Consider the following 19,370-nt stretch of genomic DNA (forward strand, 5'->3'; position numbering starts at 1 on the left):
GACCACTGAAGAAGTATACGAAGTAGCCATTCAAAATCCCCACTACAAGCAGAGTTACAGGAATTTATTTACAGGCCCGGTCTCCCACACCGTGTGCGAGTAACGGAGGGTTAAGTTCTTCAAAATGACTTATACGCTAGTTCTGTTGATTCCAGATACAGCTCCTATTTGTGTCGTACTTTTACTACCATTATTAATTAAACTAATACCATTATTAATTCAAGAAAGAAAATTACCGTTTAGTTTTGATTCAATTCGAGGGTCTTGTCATCCTCTGACACCTGATGTTTCGGAATCTATTCCTTGTCAAAGAGGCTTTGCAAGAAGACTGAATTGGTTCATAACGAAACGAAGAAGATGGTGCGAATATTAAAATATTTGCACCGGAGTATGGTTTGACTGTCCTCTAACGGGGAACGATGAAATGAGTAGAAAATAATTTCGACCACGAATCAAGTAATCTGTTAACCGAGGTACACAGTACCAAGCGGCGCCGCTCGGAGAACACTCCAATAATGCGTCGCAGATTACTTATATGAAACGTGGTCATTTTGTACTCTAATACAGAGTACGGTATGACAAGAAAGAAAATAATCAAAATAAGAAAATCTACGGTTTCGTTTTGATTAAAATCTGTCTTCCTCCATCCCCCAATAGTACCATTTCTAGGTCTACCTGTTGTCAAGGAGGCTCTGATGAAGACAGATTTTCACCGTTACGACCGTAGTTTCTCGATATAAATTAAAACAATTTATATCGCAGTATGGTTAGAACGCCCTCTAACGGGGAATAAGTGAAATGAATTTCGACTCGATTCAAGTTCTCTGTTTAACCCAGGTATGACGATACCAACAGGCACCGCTAGGAAAACATTCCACTTTGCGGTTCAGAGAACCCGTATGAAACGAGTATGTGTACTCTATACAGAGTATGATATTAGTGAAATAAGAAAATCTACAGTTTCCTTTTGATTACAATCTGTCTTCCTCCATCCCCCAATAGTACTATTTCTAGGTCTACCTGTTGTCAAGGAGGTTCATTTCACTTATTCCCCGTTAGAGGGCGTTCTAACCATACTGCGATATAAATTGTTTTAATTTATATCGAGATACTACGGTCGTAATGGTGAAAATATGTCTTCCTCGGAGCCTCCTTGACAACAGGTAGACCTAGAAATGGTACTATTGGGGGATGGAGGAAGACAGATTTTAATCAAAACGAAACCGTAGATTTTTTTATTTTACTAATGTCATACTCTGTATAGAGTACACATACTCGTTTCATACGGGTTCTCTGAACCGCAAAGTGGAATGTTTTCCTAGCGGTGCCTGTTGGTATAGTTATACCTGGGTTAAACATAGAACTTGAATCGAGTCGAAATTCATTTCACTTATTCCCCGTTAGAGGGCGTTCTAACCATACTGCGATATAAATTGTTTTAATTTATATCGAGAAATATATATTATATCGAGAAATTATATCTATTCCTTGACAAAGAGGCTTTGCAAGAAGACTGAATTGGACCAAAATGAAACGATTATTTTCTATCTTGTCATACCATACTCTGTATTAGAGTAAAAAATGACCACGTTTCATATAAGTAATCTGCGAAGCATTATTGGAGTGTTCTCCTAGCGGCGCCGCTTGGTACTGTGTACCTCGGTTAACAGATTACTTGATTCGTGGTCGAAATTATCTTTCACTCATTATTAATAATTGCACATGTAATATAACAAAATACTTACAATACTGGTAGTATACAATTTTTAGCGTCTTACCTGAAACAAACACGATACAATTAGCTAAGTGTATTAAAAATTATAAAATATTTCGTAGTAATATTCCATGTAGCTATGAAAATCAGAAAACATAAGAATACTCGTTTTAAGACAAATATAATAAAAAAAAAACTAAGTTTTCAATACAACAGCACATAAAACAACATCCAAAAATGTTACTCTACACCCCACCAGAATGAAAACAATGGGAACCTTTTCTGGTTACACCTCCGAGGCTTCTACAATTTGCAAGCCATAATGAATGCTGATACTAAAGAAGATAAGGGAATTTTACAATTTATAATTCACGTCCCATCCGCTCATCGCGGTAAAGTTCCAACGAGAATGGTTCCCTTCGTACTCCAATCAGAGTAAACATGTAAATCAAAAATGAATATCCATTCTCAATTTCGTTGCAACACGAAACTACAGCCGCATCATTATTCCAGTTCAATCAGAGAGTTCAGCAAGCACCTTTACCGGTTTCGAAACTTATTAGTCTCTCATCAGGAGTACGAAGGGAACCATTCTCGTTGGAACTTTACCGCGTTGAGCAGATGGGACGTGAATTATAAATTGTAAAATTCCCTCATCTTTCTTAGTCTCAGCATCCGTTATGGTTTGCAAATTGTAGAAGCCTCGGAGGTGTTACCAGAGAAGGTTTCCATTGTTTTCAATCTGGTAGGATGTAGAGTAACATTTTTGGGTGTTGTTTTATGTGCTATTAGATTGAAAACTTAGTTTTTTGCTAGCAGTTGCCGCTAGGGCATCCTTGCCATTTCGTTTGTTGCAATCCGTGGCTGCACGCCGGGGTTTGTCCTAGTTGGGTCAGAGAGAGCAGCATATGTGCCTCCTGATAAGAGTCTAATAAGTTTCGAAACCGGTAGAGGTGCTTGCTGTACTCTCTGATTGAACTGGAATAATGATGTGGCTGAGGTTTAGTGTTACAACGAAGTTGAAAATGGTTATTCATTTTTGATTTACATGTTTACTCTGATTGGAGTACGAAGGGAACCATCTTCGTTGGAACTTTACCGCTCTGAGCAGATCGGACGTGAATTATAAATTGTAAAATTCCCTTATCTTCCTTAGTCTTAGCATCAGTTATGACTTGCAAATTGTAGAAGCCTCGGAGGTATTACCAGAGAAGGTTTTCATTGTTTTCAATATGGTAGGATATAGAGTAACATTTTTGGATGTTGTTTTATGTGCTATTAGATTGACAATTGTCAATAATTGTATAAATGTATACAGATACACAAAGTATATACTACTACAGCGGAACAGTTTGGTTTAGCAATAAACATAAAGAAAATAAAAACCATGGTTATCAGTAAGAAGGACAAAGTCATTATAAGGATCCAGATGAAAAATGAAGATATTGAACAAATGGAAAAAATGAAATACTTAATAAAAGTCTGGATTATGGAAGATCTAAATCCGAAATCTATCCCACTGTCATCCTCAGAAACGCATGCAATGTTTGACTTATGTTCCATGGGTCCGTTTAGGTTCCTTTTACTGTCACGTGAAGTGGCATTTGACAAAAGTCACCAGACAGAAAATCCCCTGGCAGACTTCCGTAGTTATCAAATTCGAATATACCGAATTCTTTAAGTCTTGTCCTCTATCGAAAGTTGCAAATCATCATGGCTATGGAGACCCTGTTGAGTGCCGCACGAAATAGTTCTGTACTACTGCATTAAATATCATCTATTCTATCTGTGTCGCTGTTTGGAATTCAGGAAAATAACCATCTGATTGGTGTACCTCAATTTATATCCCACTACACAAAAAAGGAACCACTACCAGATATGAAAACTACCGCACCCTGTCACTAATAACACCTGCTAGTAAAATCTTGTTGCATATCATCAAAAACAGATTAAAACCTATCTACATTACCAAATACCTCAGGAACAAGCAGGGTTTGTAAAGGTTAAAGATACAAGGGAATACATCCTGAACCTGAGACAACTCATTGAAAAGTTTAGATAATTTCAAGTACTTATTTAGTCAACTTTCGTTGACTACCAAAAAGCATTTGATTGTGTAAGCTGGATAAATCTGTGGTAAATTTTAATAGAAATGGGCGCACCAATGCACCTGGTGACACTTATTAAAAATCTGTACCACTCTACTATAGCGACAGTACGACTAGATCAGAAGTTCTAAAACCAATTCAAGACCGATGGACGAAGGATGCGTGTTGTCACCTGACTTATTTAACATTTATGGTGAACATGTCATGAGGATGGTTTTAGAAGGATGGGCCGGTGGAGTAACAGTTGTTGGTAGGAAAATCTGCAATTTAAGATTTGCTGATGACACTACACTTATAGCAGCAAATGAGCAAGAAATATTTGATCTTCTGCGAAGAGTTGAGCACGAAAGCAATAAAGTTGGTCTGAAAATCAATAAAGCTAAGACAAAAATAATGGTGGTCGACAGATTCGACACTATTCAACTGACTAACATGTTACAGGAATACCAAATAGTAAACACCTTTGTCTATCTCGGGTCTAGTATAACTAACGGTGGTAACTGTGAAGCAGAAGTTCGGAGACGTATTGGTATGCCAAAAAATGCGATGAGTCGCCTAACTAAAGTTTGGAAAGACAGATATGTCTCTCAAAATATTAAGATGAGACTGGTGAATGCCTTTGTATTCTCAATATTTCTATACGTACTTGGACTCTTCGCGCATGCGAGCGTCAAAAAATTAATGCCTTTGAGATGTGGTGCTGGAGACGAATGCTACGCATACCTTGGATGCTCATAGGAAACCATTCTAAACCAACTCAATATTAAAAAAGGCTGTCCACAATATGTCTGCAACGAATTCTGCAATACTTTGGTCACGTGGTTCGCAGAGGTGACGACAGTTTAGAGAGAATAATTGTTTCTGGAAACGTTACGGGGAGAAGATCAAAAGGACGATCACCAACTAGATGGTCTGACCAAATAAAGCATTCAGCTGGAAACTCATTCTGCGAAGCTCTTAGAGCAGCTGAAGATAGAAAACAATGGAGAAACATTGTTAGAAATATTGGAAGAAATCACGATCATCAGTATTGGGGAAACGACAAGAGAGAGAGAGAGAGAGAGAGAGAGAGAGAGAGACTGCATTCAAATCGTTCCCTTAAGTTCTTATGTCAGGATTGTCAGGTTATTCTTCGTCTTCCCACATTTCGTTTTCCTCGAATTTTGCCTTGCATAATAAGTGGTTTGCTAATACTAATGAGTAGTTTTACCCTCTCATCATATGTCCTAAGTACTCAAGATTTCGTCTTTTGATAGTTAGTAAGTATAGTTTCTAATTGATTTTCTATACTTCTAGTTACTTCCACGTTTGACATTATTTTAATCCATAATATTCGTAGGATTCTTCTATAACACCAAAATTTAAAGAAGAATAGAGAACACGTAACAACGACGATACATCCTTAGAATTTTGACTCATCATTCTCTTTGCCTCATCCCTATGCGGGGTCGGCTTCCCTAATTGCATTTTTCCACACAATTCTATTTCGGGTCATATCAATTTTAATCCCCTTTACCAACATGTTCTACCTTATCGTCCCCCCCCCAGGTCTTCTTTGGTCTTCCTCTCCTACTCCTTCCAGGAATCTGCACCTCAGCTATTCTTCGTATTGGGTGATTAACGTCTCGACGTTGAACATGACCAAACCATCTTAACCTATGCTCTCTCATTTTGGCATCAATTGGTGCCACACCTAGACTTCCCCTAATATACTCATTTCTAATTTTATCCTTCTTTGTCACTTCACTCATCCATCTAAGCATTCTCATTTCCGCCACATGCATTCGTTGTTCCTCTTTCTTTTTCACTGCTCAACATTCAGTTCCGTACATCATAGCCGGTCTTATGGCTGTTTTATAGAATTTTCCCTTCAGCTTCATTGGAATTTTTCTGTCACACAACACATTACTCGTTTCTTTCCACTACATTCATCCAGCCCTAATTCTACTGCATGCATCTCCATCTATTTTTCCATTACTCTGTAATACCGATCCTAGATACTTAAAACTATTGCTTTTTAAAATCATTTCACCATCCAAAGATACCATTTTATTTGTAGCAACTCCAACTTTAAATGAACATTCCAAATACTCTCTTTTTGTCCTACTAAGTTTTAAACCTTTTTCCTCCAGAGCTTGTCTCCACTGTTCCAGTTTTTGTTCTAAGTCTCTTTCACTATTTCCTACTAACACGACATCATCAGCATACATTAAGCACCATGGAATGTTACCCTGTAGTTTCGCTGTTATCTGGTCCAAAACTAATGAGAATAAATACGGACTAAGCACAGAGCCTTGGTGCAATCCTACTTTCACATGAAATTTATCAGTCTCTCCCACACCTGTCCTAACCCTAATCGTCACTCCCTCACAATCTTTACATATTCACCAGGGACTCCTTTCTTATTGAGTGCCCACCACAGAATCTCTCGAGGAACTCTATCATAGGCTTTCTCAAGATCAATGAATACCATATGAGCGTCTGTTTCTTTACTTCTGTATTTTTCCATCAACTGCCTTATAATGAAAATTGCATTTGGTGTTGATCTGCCCTGCATAAAGCCAAATTGATTCTCGGATTGTTCGGTCTCTTCACGTATCCGTCTATCAATTACTCTTTCCCATATTTCCATGGTGTGGCTAAGCAGTTTTATAGCCCTGAACTTTGTACATTGTTGTATATCTACCTTGTTTTTGTAAGCAGGTACCAGTATACTGCTTCTCCATTCGTCTGGCATTTATCCAACTTCCATAATTCTATTAAATAGACCTGCTAGCCACCTTGTTCCTGTCTCTCCCAATGCTGTCCATACTTCCCAGGAATATCATCTGGTCCTACCGCTTTTCCTTTCTTTATTTTTTGAAGCGCTTGAGCCACTTCCTCGTTTGTTATTTTGGTGACCATTGCTGCTACTGTCTCCGTTGACTCTACAGGCTGTCTGTCAAATTCTTCATTTAATAAGCTGTCAAAGTACTTTCTCCATTTCTTTTTGACATCCCCTTCGTGAACTAGTATTTTATTATTTTCATCTCGGATACATCTAATCTGATTAAAATCTTTTGCTTTCTTTGCTCTCTGTTTGGCTATTTTGTATAAAAGATCCTTAGAATTCTTATCCTTAGAATTTTGACTATCTAGTGTTTAGTCTACTAGTATCTAGTGACTATAAAAATAAATATCAACATAAAAAAAATCTCGTGAGATGAATCTAACGCATTAGAGTGTAGGCCTAAATCAAGTAATTTATATCTCTGTATACAAACAATTTATTAAATAGATTAATAAAAAGAAATACCTATTTAATTATTTCGGTTCAACAATGAACTCAGTTTAGAGTGAGTGAGTGAATAAGAAAGTATTAAAAATGGGAAACAAAATTTTCAGTCTACAGCTTGTAATGCTATGTTAGCGATAGTTAATCTTTAGTATTTATTATTATCTCTCTCTCTTCAACAGAGCTTCTATGTGGGCTTTATTTATTTATGATTTGTTTCTGCAGAAATAAATATTTATTTTAATGTCATTAAGCGATTATGTAAATAAAATCATGAATGATGTTCTTCACCACGAAAAGATATCATCTTCGCATATGACTTTAAATTTATAATATAATAAAATTTATACATCTACTTAAGTATATGCTCATAAAACATAATATCATAAATGCCGAAATTAACTATATCCATAAATAATTTGAAGCATAAAATTAATTTAGCGTTTTATAAATTATTAAATCGTTTACAAATCTACTGAAAATTAATAACCGTAATAGTTTTCATTCCATTAAGATGGGTGATTAATAAATAGTAAAAGGTATTATTAAATATTCATAAATTATTTTTTTAATAATGAACAGGTTTTTATCTTTTGTGTGCGCTGTAGAAATTACACTGTTTTGGTTTTTATCTATAATCTTTTCATTTGTTGTAACTTTAACAGTGCATATCTCAGATAAACTTGAACAAAAATTAAATACACATATGATGTACTTCGAAAAGAGTACCCCTCGTCGAGATAGGCAAAATGCCCTCACTCCAAAAAATTTACTTCTTCGTTATATGTGATTAAAAAATCAATTTTAATTCTCTCCCATTCTCTTCTCCTCCCGACAGAACCTTTATTTTTTCGTTTTTATTTTTTTTGGATCAAAAGCGATCAATTTAAAATTTCCAATGACACAAACACCGGTTACGGGTCATATTACCCATATGCACGCCAATGGTGAATATAAACTATGGCCAATAACTGCCTGTTAATGCCAACATAATTTCACTTACATATCTCAACCCGTTTTAGAGCAATTAGTAAATCATCAGTTTGTAAGAAAAAATTTAACACCCCGTATCTCGGGAACGAAGCATTTGCGGACATACGCTTATTAAGCAAACTGTCATTTCTTTTTCATGCAGAATGGCCCCTTAAATGTGGCACACCCTGTATTGATGAAAAACGTGGCTAGTTGTTAATACCTAACTTTTTTATTATCTAACTTAAACGATTGAATAAAAAAACACAGTGTTACGAAAATGAGGGGAAGTTTTAATTTCAGTATTTTATAAATCCTAGAATATTCCACAGGGTGTGGTGAACTTTGAGAAAAAAAACCAGGTTGATTGGTACACCCGGTATACAATGACAATTGACCTGTCTAGCAAAAAATATTATTACAGCGATATTGTTAAATAATTAGGCTATTTCTCTCTCGTTCCATCTCCTACTTCTTTACTGTTTATCATTATTTTATTATTTGGATGGTTATTATTTTTTAGAAGTTTAGTTTTTTCTGTGTTTATTCGAAGTCCGATCGTGTCGGAGTACTGTGCCAATTTGTCAATTTTTTCTTGCATATGATTTCGGTGTTCAGTTATCAGGCAGATGTCATCGGCAAATTCGAGATCTTCTAAACAGGTTCTACCTGATGCCTGTTCGATCGTCGATTACTTTTCTCATTACCCAATCTATCATAAAAAGGAATAGGGTAGGGGATCGTACACATCCTTGTTTGACTCCACTTTCTATGTATATTTCGTCTGTTACTTCACCTAAATGTTCTATTTTGGCTTTGTATCCTTCGTAGAAGAGTTTAATAAAGTTTATGATTTTTAGTGGTAAGCCATATAATCTAAGGAGTTTTCACATCTGTGCCCTATCTACACGGTCAAAGGCCTTTTCGAAGTCGGTAAAACTCACATCTATATCTTTATTCCATTCATTTGCTTGTTGCAAGATAATTATATGGGTGCAAATGTGATCAATAGTGGAATGGTTGGAACGGAAGCCTGCTTGGTTGTTTCTCACTTTTTTATTTAGCTCCGGCTTCAATCTTTCCAATATGATTTTGGTCAGCACTTTGGATGTGGCACTTAGTAGTGTTATTGCACGCCAATTGTTGCATTTGCTCAGGTCTCCTTTTTTGGGTATTTTTATAATCAATCCCTCTTTCCACTCCTTTGGCAACTCTTCGTCCGTCCATATTTTATTCAGAAGTGTATGTAGCAACTCTACTCACTGCTCGGTGTCTGCTTTTATTATGTCAATGGGTATATTGTCGATTCCTGTGGCTTTGCCATTTTTTAGAAGTTTAAGGGTGTTTCCAATTTCTTCCCTTGTAATTTCTCCAATATTCACTTCTAGCTCTGGTGATCCTACTTTATCTTCTATGATTTCAGTTATTTTATGCTAAGTATACAGGGTGATTGATTAGTGTGAGGAAGCTCAGTAGATCTGTTATAGTAAAAATTACAAAAAAAAGTTATTGGCAAAAATTGTAGGCAGCTTGAAACTCCACATTTTAAAATTAGTTACAATCTTACAGGGTGTTCCATAAGATGGTGGCAGACCAAACTTATGTTTTTTTTAATGGAACACCCTGTATTTTATTTTAAATTTGAAATCTGCTTCACTTCCACATCTCAACAGTGTAAAGTTTTAATATGTTATACCCGGTATTTAAAAAGTTATAACCAATATTACCTGAAAATCGTATCAAGTTTAACTCCCTGTATAATTAAAAAGGAGTATAGGAACATTGATCTATTACAACCATAGTTTTATAATAATTGTTAAAAATTATAAAACATATTCGTTTTCATAATATTCGTTAAATCAAATACAGGGTAAGTCAAAATGCAAGTACATTATTTTCTTGGTAATTTTAAATAGAACACCCTGTATTTATATCACTATTAAAAAGTACTAATATCGTACTTCAAATTTTATGAAGTACTCCCTATACCTAAAGTTATCAGTTTTCTAGATATTTTTATTTTTCCATCAAAGTATTAATCTGGTAGATATTTTAACGTTTACCAATAATTATTGTGAGTTGGCCATGATTGATTTGTCAGAAACTGACAGTTTGACATTATTGTTTATTAATTCAATATTGGGGTACACCGTAAATTAGCAACAATTATTATTTAGTAATTCAGTAATTAATTCAATTTAAATTAGCAATAATGAATTTTACTCCTGATGAAATGGTAGATATGATCTGGATTTTGGGAGAATGCAATAAAAATTAATTACTATATCAGCTAGAATTTATCAAGAACGGTTTCCAGATAGGCGGCAACCTAGACAAGATACATTTTAAAAATTGAAAGATCGATTTAACCGCACTGGTTCAGTGAATTATGAAGAACATGAACGAACAAAAACTAGTGTGACAGAGGAAAACGAAATGAGTGTGTTGATGGCAGTTACAGAAAACCCACACACAAGTATAAGGAGTATTTCCAATGAACAAAAACTTAGTTACTACTCTGTTCAAAACATTCTATCTAAAAACAAGATGCACCCTTATCATATTAAAAAGCACCAAGAATTAAATAATGATGATTTTCAGAAACGAATAGTATTGTGTGAATGGGCCTTATAAAAAATTAATGAGCAGAGAGATTTTTTTGATTATGTTCTATTTGGTGATGAAGCTACATTCCATCGAAACGGTTCTGTTAATAGACATAACTTTCACTACTATTCAACAAGTAATCCATACCACATAGTAACACATAGTCAAACAAGATGGTCTCTAAATGTGTGGGGAGGTATCGTCGGTAACCATGTAGCAGGACCATATTTTTTTGAAGATAACTTAAATGGTGAGATTTATTTAGATTTTATCGTAAATCAGTTAGTGATATTATTAGAAGAGGTTCCACTTAATATACGTGAACAAATGTGGTTTCTACATGACGGTGCTCCTGCTCACCACAACGAATTAGTACGTGGTGAACTTAATGATCAGTTTGGTGAAAGATGGATCGGAAGGCATGGACCGGTAAGGTGGCCCCAAGGTCACCAGATTTCAATAACATGGACTCATTTTTTTGGGGTTACGTTAAGAACGAAGTAAATAAAATACCTCCAACAACAAGGGATGATATGAAAAATAGAATCCGAATTGCATTTCAAAATATTTCTTTACAAATGCTTAGTAATGCAAGCACCTCTTTCAATGACCGCTCTCAAGTATGCATAGATGTTTTGGGAGGTCATTTTGAACACCTTGTTGTTTTTTATTTTTCTATGTGTTGTTATTTTTTTTTAATTTTCCGTCGGTTATTTTTTATTTTATTTGAAATAAATTGTTTTCTTTTCTGTGTCGTTATTTCGTTACTGAATTAATAAACAATAATATCAAACTGTCAGTTTCTGACAAATCAATCATGGCCAACTCACAATAATTATTGGTAAACGTTAAAATATCTACCAAATTAATACTTTGATGGAAAAATAAAAATATCTAGAGAAATGATAACTTTAGGTATAGGGAGTACTTCATAAAATTTGAAGTACGATATTAGTACTTTTTAACAGTGATATAAAATACAGGGTGTTCTATTTAAAATTACCAAGAAAATAATGTACTTGCATTTTGACTTACCCTGTATTTGATTTAACGAATATTATGAAAACGAATATGTTTTATAATTTTTAACAATTATTATAAAACTGTGGTTGTAATAGATCAATGTTCCTATACTTCTTTTTAATTATACAGGGAGTTAAACTTGATACGATTTTCAGATAATATTGGTTATAACTTTTTAAATACCCGGTATAACATAATAAAACTTTACACTGTTGAGATGTGGAAGTGAAGCAGATTTCAAATTTAAAATAAAATACAGGGTGTTCCATTAAAAAAAACATAAGTTTGGTCTGCCACCATCTTATGGAACACCCTGTAAGATTGTAACTAATTTTAAAATGTGGAGTTTTAAGCTGCCTACAATTTTTGCCAATAACTTTTTTTTGTAATTTTTACTATAACAGATCTACTGAGCTTCCTCACACTAATCAATCACCCTGTATATCTCTTTGAAGTATTCCTTCCATCTTTGTATTATGTCTTTCTCATTTTTTATTCTATTTCCTTATTTATCCTTTACTTCTCGTATATTTCGTTGTGCTTTTCCTGTTAAGTTTCGTATGATTGTATATTGTGTTCGTAAGTCGTTTTCTTTCGCTGCTTCTTCTGATAAATTTAGCATCTCATTTATATAATTTCTTTTATCTTTTCTGGCTTGTTTTTTACTTCTGCGTTTTTTGCCTTGTATTTCCTTTCAAGTGCCCTCTCTTCTTCCGATTCTTCCTTTTGTAGAATTTCTTCTTTGATTTTTTTTCCTTTCTTCTATCAGTGGTAGAGTATCTTTAGTATTCCATTTTTTATTTTTTCTTCTTTTTAATCCGATTGTTTCTTTTGCTGTATCTATCATCACTTCTTTAAAATATTTCCATGTTTTTTCGACTGACTCTCCAGTTTGTTGTGATACTGTTCCGTTAATTGCCAGTTTCTCACTGAATTTATTTCTTATACATTCTTATTTTAGGGCATCAACGTTGTACTTGTTCCTTCTGCTGATTTTTTGGTTTTTACCTCTGGCTAATTTCGTTTTTAGTCTCGCTTTGATTAGCACGTGGTCTGACCCCACATCAGCACCTCTTAAGCTCCTGACATCTTGCAGCCAGCTTCTTCATTTATATTCAATTATTATGTGGTCTATTTGGCTCTTGTATCTCCCTCCTGGTGATTTCCATGTTTCTTTATGTATCCACTTATGTTTAAAGATACTTCCGCCTATTAAAAGTTCATTTTGCTCACAAAATTCGATTAATCGATTTCCATTGTCGTTTCTCTCTCCGATTACCTCCTATCCCATCACATTATGTTCATGTCTTGTATTATCATTTGCTATTTTAGCATTCAAGTCTCCGATTACTATTTTTATATCTCTTCTATATTTATTATTAATCCTATTAAACGTTGTTTGTTTAAAGAATTAAGCTATAGCATATTAAAAACAAAATCACTTAAGTTGGACAACATAGTTTATTAAATTCGAGACATCAAAAATAACTCATTTTTTAGGTGGTGCGTTAATTTCTTGGAGTAGTGTATAATAAATAATATAAAAAATATGATATTCGTGACATAGTTTCTTATAAGAAATATAAGAAAATCCAACACCTTTAAACGGTCTTTTATAAGTCGTTAAATCTTTAAGGAAACTTAAAGATTAAGAGATAAATTTACCAATTAAATTAAATTTTTATCTTCTGCCACTCAAATGCTATTTCTAGAAATATTTACAGTAATAACACATTTTAGAACCTGTTTGAAATTAGGTATCAACCGTTGTACAGTTATGGAGTGATTGATCGAACTATTAACGAAATGGTCTTCACTCTTGGTAATTTTTTCCTCGTAGTAATGATATTAATACTCAATGGCATGAAGTGCCTTGTTCGTGATTTATCATTTCAAAGGCAATAGAAATCCGTTGGTATTGTGGCCGGTTGTTGCTTGCTACAATGAGGATATTATAATAACACCTTGCTCTGCTAATAAGGTTATATAATATTGCCTTTTCCGACGATGACTAGCAAATATTCGGATAATTGATAAAATATACATAGACGAGGACGGATCTGTTTTGAGGTGGATGTGAGAGGTGGGGCATTCGGATTTTTGCAGATAAAGTTAGGTGACAACTTCATTAATTATAATTGACTTATGCTCCTTCTCAAATATGCCCGAAACATTAATAAAAAAAAAATAAAATATTTAAAAATTTCGAAAAACATCGTTTTTTTACTTTTTTGCTTACAACTTTAAAACAATTCATTTTGGAACAAAGTCGTGCAGAAATAAAATAAAGACAATTTAATTTTGTATAATATATATGACTGGTTAGAAATGTCTTAAATTATTACCCTTTCTGAAAAATAGCAATAAATACAAAATAAGGAGGCAAAATAAGCCTGTTTTTAATTAATGTCTTTCAACCACTTTGGTTGCAATTAGAATCTTCGTAATTAGTTAAGAAAATTCTTATAACATATGTAAACCGTCCACCAAATTTCATTAAAATTGACGTAATAGATTTTCTTATTTAATATAAGTTTGCTTATTTTTTACATATAAAGGGGCACTCTACCTATCTAATGCACTTTACAGAATTAAAATCGGATTATTTAAGCGGCCTCAGCAATGTTTTAAATTTATAAATAATTTTTTGGCTTATAAACAAATAGAATATCTCCGTTACTATTATATTAAATTAAATTTTAAAAACGGCACTAGAAAAGACTCAATACGACGCTTATTTTAAAAGTAAAAAAGTTGAATTATGATTACTAGTTCCTGAGATACAACCGGTCAAATTTGGCCGGTGTTTACGACGAAGTTACAAAGAATAAGATTCTTTGAACTATTACCTACTCTTTCGATTTTTTTTCTCCATGTAAATTTTCACATACTCAAGACACTCATAATCATAAAATATAATAAAATAAAAACCATCGGTACTGCGCTATTGTTTGCTATAAAAATATCAAAAATACAAAAAAACTAGGTTGAAGGAATTTGAACCTCAAAGTTCAAAAATCGGTATACGTAAAAAAATGCATTTTCTCGGCTTCCAATCGAGTAATTTCATTCATTATTTTTTAAATCCGACATGACTCGAGTAGAGCCACCTAAATAACGTACTATCAAATCCCAAATCTTCTTTAGTTTAATTATAATAAATTAATTTATTTATAACAAAATAAAACCATATATTTTTTCCCATGTTGTTGATTTTTTTTTAGAAAAACAAGAAAAATATGTGGTTTTATTTTGTTATAAATAAATTAACTTATTATAACAAAAAATAATATTTCGGATTTAATAGTACGTTATTTAGAGGCTCTACTCGAGTTACGTCGAAAAAAAAAATTAAGGAAATTGCTTGATTGGAAGCCGAGCAAATGCATTTCTTTACGTATACCGATTTTTGAACTTTGAGGTTCAAATTCCTGCAACCTAGTTTTTTTTTTGTATTTCTGGTATTTTTATAGCAAAGAATAGCGCAATACCGATGGTTTTTATTATTTTAATATATTTTTTTAGTGTCTTGAGTACGTGAAAATTTGCATGGAGAAAAAGAATCGAAAGAGTAAAGTAATAGTTCAAAGACTCCTATTGTTTATAACTTCGTCGTAAATACCGGCCAACTTTGACCGTTTGTATCTCAGGAACTAGTCCTCACAATTCAACTTTTTTACTTTTAAAATAAGCTTCGTATTGAGTCTTTTCTAGTGCTGTTTTCAAAATGTAATTTAATACAATAGTAACTGAGATATTCTATTTGTTTTTAAGCTAAAAAATGTTTTTAACTTTGAACCATTGCTGAGGACAGTGCGTCAAATATATAAGCAAGTGTTATGTATTTTGCAAAGTAGAATAGGGAAAAATACAACGTCTATAGACGTTGTGTCACATTACATCAATGGAAATTAGACGTCTATAGACGTTCTGTCCGTCAACGTGTTAAATAATCCGATTTTAATTCTGTAAAGTGAATTAGATAGGTAGAGCGCTCCTTTATATGTACAAAAATAAGCAAACTTCTAAATAGTCGATTTTTTTTTCAGAAAGTTTTTAAAAAATTTGAACTTTTTTAAAAAAATTTAGATTGCAAAATTTAAATGATTTTGCGATTTAAATGAAATTTAGTTGACGGTTTAAGTATGTTATAAGAATTTTCTAAGCGAATCACGAGGGTTCAAAGTGGTTGAAAAACAATGAATAAAACAGGCTGATTTTGCCCCCTTATTTTGTATTTATTGCTATTTTGCAGAAACGTTAATAATTTAAGACATTTGTAACCAGTAGTATATCATACAAAATTCAATTACCTATCTTTATTTTATTTTTGTACGACTTTTTTCCAAAATGAATAGTTTTACAGATATAAGCAAAGAAAATAGAAAAAAATCGATGTTTTTAGAAATTTGTAAATATTTTAATTTTTTTATTAATGTTCCGGGCATATTTGAAAAGGAGCAAAAGTCAATTATTATTACTGAACTTGCTACCTTACTTTATCTGCAAAAATCCGAATGCCACCTCGCACATCTAAAAATATACGTTTTTCACAGATCCGCCCTGGTTTAACCGTGATGAGCGCGCTAATACCCGCAAAATAACGCAGAAGATGGAAAACAATACATTGCGAAATAAAAAGAGATGAAGCTACTGGAGGCGGAAATTATCGTTATTAACGTATATTTATTAACATTACACTACATAGTTTCCTACCTTTAGACGTCTGTGACTGGAGCTATTTTATAAAATTCTACTGTCACAGTGACAGTTGTCATACTCCTCTGATACGTCTAAAGGTGGGAAACTATATAATATAATGTTAATTTATACGCTCATAACGATAATTTCCACCTCCACTAGTTTCATCTCTTTTTGTTTCGCAATGTATTATGTTTTCCATCTTTTGCGTTATTTTGCCGGTTATTAGCGCGCTCATCACTGTATACTATAGGTATACAGTGATGAGCGTGCTGTCACAGTGACAGTTGCCATACTCCCTGATACTTCTAAAGGTGGGAAATTATGTAATGTAATGTTAATTTATACGTTTATAACGATCATTTCTACCACCAGTAGTTTCATCTCATTTTGTTACGCATTGTATTATCTTATTTTCCATCTTTTGCGCTATTTTGCCGGTTATTAGCGCGCTCATCACTGTATAACACATATTTATATCACATAAAATATTTAACTGTTTATAAGTTTATTATTTAAGTATTTATTTATTTTTTTTGCAACCAATAAAGAAAAACTGACAAATTTTAATACTATTTACAATCAATTAATTCATTCTTTATTTTTTTTTGTAAAAGCTTAACATTTTATATCATCAACAACCGGTGCGCGTCCACTGCTGGACATAGGGCTTGTCAAGCTCTTTTCGTATATCTCTGTATTGAGTGGCATGTATCCAGTTTCAGCTAACATGCTCCAGGTCGTCAGTTCATCTGATTGTTGAGCATTCTCACTCGACAATACGTTTTGTCCATTCAGCACATTTCAGCCTTGTTCATATTAATCTTTAGTTCAACCGCCAAGGAAGCAAAATATATGTTTTCCACGATTAGTATTGCATCATTTGTACGATCGGCTATAAAGATGATGTCATCTGCGAGTCTGGAATGACTGAGGTTCTCCCCATTTATATTGATACCATACTCATTTAGATCTGACCACTTAAAGTATGATTACTCTTCGTTGTATTATTATGTTTTTAACGAAATGAATGTACTTTAAACAGTTGAATTTTTTTTATTCAAATATTAAACTAATTTTAATACTTTTTTCTTCAAAAATGTTTATTAAAACAATACCAAAAATTAAAAAAAAAACAAAAGAATAAAACACACACAAACACGTTGAAAAATGCAATAAAAATGATTTTTGAACAATAATTGTTGGAAAAATTTTAACTAAATACATATTCTCAAAAAATATATATTATAATATACTTACAATCATAAAATGTATAAACAAAATAAAAAAATATAGGTTTGTATTGGCGACTTTGGGATTGAACCCGCGTACATTGGCACGGTTAGTTTTGAAATTAAAGCATCTTTAGATTTTGGCTACGGAGACATATGCATCATGTTGGAAGATAGACCAACTGAACGTTTTAAACTTTTGACAGTTCTAAATTTAACCAAATTAGTTTGATTTTTGTGGAATTGAAATATTAAAATACAACAGAACATAGAGTAAGAAAACAATACTAGATGAATATTGGTAGAAATTTTGTTGGTAAGCAAATTATGTAAATCAAAACATTACATACTAGGTAGGTTTATTTTATATATATATAATCGATTTAAAACGTCCTCCGACGTCTTCCGATGCCCGATCTCCATGCATCTCTATCTTCCCAAAGGTCTTCGTCTAAACCTCTCTCTCTCGGATCTCTCTGTCTATTCCTTCTCTCCAGCTCTTTCTGGGTCGGCCTCTTTTTCTCTTACCATGTGGTGACCAATCTAGAATCTGTTTTGGCAGACGGTGTTCTGGCATTCTCTGCACATGTCCATACCACTTTATTTGTTGTACTCTTATATCTTCGACAATCGTATGTGTGACTCCCATAATCTCTCGTATACGTTCGTTATTAATTCTTTCGAGTTTTGATTTTCCTGCGGCACGTCTCCAGTAGTCCATCTCCGTGGCTTGTAGTGTTCTTTCAGTAGTTGTCTTTAACTGCCACACGTCACTTTCATACATTACTATGCTCTTTATAATAGTGTTGTATATTCGATGTTTATTTTTTTTGGATATATGTTGATCCCAAATAATACTATTTAGTTGAGATATGGCCCTTCTACCTTGAGTGTTTCGTTTTTTTATAGCCTGATCTGATTTGCCGTCGTCCGTGATTTCTACTCCTAAATAAGAATATTTATTGTTGTACTTAATGTGTTGTCCGTCGTTTAAAACTAGATTCTGTTCGTTGCCACCGATGTTCATGTACATTGTTTTCTCTATGTTAACTTGTACCCCATTTTTTGTACTCTTCGATTAATTTCCGAGTCATGTATTCCAGATCGTCATAATCGTTGGCAATCACAATTTTATCATCAGCAAAACATAAAGTGTACAGGTTGTTATTATTTAATTGTATACCCATGCCGCTGCACTTCCGCTTCCAAAGTTTTAATGCTTGTTCCAGATATATTTTGAAAAGTATCGGCGATAGGCAGCATCCCTGCTTCAGTCCTTTGTCTACTACAAAACCTTTGGAAACATTCGTTCCTATTTTAACTTTGGCGTTGGCGTTATCATATAGTTTTTCCACTGCTGGTATGAGATTTGAGTTTATGTTCGTTTGTCTTAGAGTGTTCCATAACTTGTTTTGGGGGATGCTATCGTAGGCCTTTTTTAGATCAACAAACAAAAAGTGGACTTCTTGATCTACAGCAACCTTTTTTTCTATAAGTTGAGTGATACAAAAAAGGTGGTCTATGGTCGATCTACCAGCTCTAAAACCCGCCTGTTCTTCTGCCTCCATATCAGTGTATTCTCTTTCTATTCTATTTTTGATCATTTTCCCATAGATTTTACTAATGGTACTAGTAACTGATATTCCACGGTAATTGTCGCAGTTTTGTTTGTTTCCTTTTTTATGTAAAGTTGAAATGGTAGAGGTTTTAAATTCAGCTGGAACCTCTACTTTGTTTAT

This window comes from Diabrotica virgifera, chromosome 3, assembly GCF_917563875.1.
Source record: "Diabrotica virgifera virgifera chromosome 3, PGI_DIABVI_V3a".
Taxonomy (NCBI): domain Eukaryota; kingdom Metazoa; phylum Arthropoda; class Insecta; order Coleoptera; family Chrysomelidae; genus Diabrotica; species Diabrotica virgifera.